Source organism: Centruroides vittatus, unplaced genomic scaffold (assembly GCF_030686945.1).
Source record: "Centruroides vittatus isolate TY-2023 unplaced genomic scaffold, ASM3068694v2 contig_754, whole genome shotgun sequence".
Lineage (NCBI taxonomy): Eukaryota > Metazoa > Arthropoda > Arachnida > Scorpiones > Buthidae > Centruroides > Centruroides vittatus.
This window is the reverse complement of record NW_027122490.1, coordinates 4486069-4487826: the sequence shown is the minus strand read 5'-3', so window position 1 is coordinate 4487826 and position 1758 is coordinate 4486069.

The window sequence follows — 1758 nt, the reverse complement described above, 5'->3', positions numbered from 1 at the left end:
TTTTACGCTGAATTTTACGCATGTGTGTTCCTGGCCATAGAGGGTATACACGTGTCGTATCTCGAATGGGGACGGACTTAATGAAGATTTTACTCATTAGCATTTGCAATTTTTTATACGGGTAATACTCATCTGTTTTCAAAATTAAGCGTTTTGTAATCATTAATAATATAAAACGTTTTAAATAAAATATAACAGATGGCGCCACACACAATTTAATTCTTTTTCCGGGAAAGTTATGCAACACGTTGCTGAATTTTCTGTTATGTTTCATAATAATTTACGTACTGTACAATTTATAAAAATTTTGAATATCAAGATCAATATTTAAACTTTTATAGATATACATTAACAAAAATCTGCTTAAAAATTGTTTTAATCGTAACGGATTATATAGTTTATATTTGGATACTTAAGCATAATTAGAAAGCTTTACGTCAAATTAATAACAGTATTTTACAGTCGAATTTATTTTGCCATAGCTGGCATCAGATTTGTGTTAAAAAGATTTCATGTTAGTGTTTGAGGCTTGATTTTAGAATTTATCAATACTTTTATCAGCAGAATTCGTCTCTCTAATGATAAAATGCAGACATAGAATATTGTTGGCAGAGACAATGATATTTTTACACTCTCTTTTAAAGAGAAATTTGATTAGTCATTGGCAGTGACTCCCAGCCAAGTAAAAAAGTCACTGAATGACTATATAAACAGGAATAAAGTTGCCAATTTCGGAATCAATTTCTCCATCTCCATCTCCAAACACCTGAAGTAAATTCCGAATATCTCGTTCGAAAGAAAATTGTTTTCTTAGTGAACAATTTCCAGATTTTCTACAAAGCGGTTGCCGAAATATAAGCAATTGAAAAATGCAAAAATCGCCAAAAAAGCTGTATATTCTTTTCATTTTTCTTCATCCCGCACTGCAGATACTCGTAGAGAAAAAAAACTACTGAGTCTAGAAAGCTCAAATTTTAAACTTAAGCCTTTCTCGTTATCAGTGAGGTGCTGGCCAAACATCCGGGTCGATAGGTCAAAGTTCACGGGGATTTCCCCATAGAGCTAATTCAGTTTTACGGATTAATTTTATGCTTATAAAGATAAAAATTGCATGGAAACAAATGAATTTTATTCAAAATGTTAGTCAGAATTGCAAAAGCTCAAATTTACGCGAATTAAAACCTTTTCTAACGCGTTTTCTAACTTTAGAAACGTTTTTCTAACATTTAGAAAACGTTTGCCTATTGTTCGTCATCGTCTTAGGTCTTGACGTAATAATACAATTATTAAACAAAACAATTGATATCCAAATAAAAACATCCGAGATGTAAAAAAATTACGACAAGTAAAAATTTATGACAATTTAGACTACGATCAAAATTTTTCTTGAGAGTTTTTCTTTGGTAAAGCCAAGCTTGGCGGTTGGAAACGAATGTAGCAAAGATAATAATCTAGTATTATTCTTTTCTACATTCTTTCCAACCGCCAAGCTTGGCTTTACCAAAGAAAAACTCTCAAGAAAAATTTTGATCGTAGTCTAAATTGTCATAAATTTTTACTTGGCATATTTTTTTTACATCTCAGATGTTTTTGTTTAGATATTACTTTACAAGAAAAAATAATACAATTTAAAAATGAAAATTTTGAGTTAGTGCAAAATAAGAATGTGCTAAAAGTATATGAAATTTGCATATAAAATGCAATTTAGGAGCATCTTAAGCTACTGAGAAACTTATTCAAATTAAGTATTATCATGAA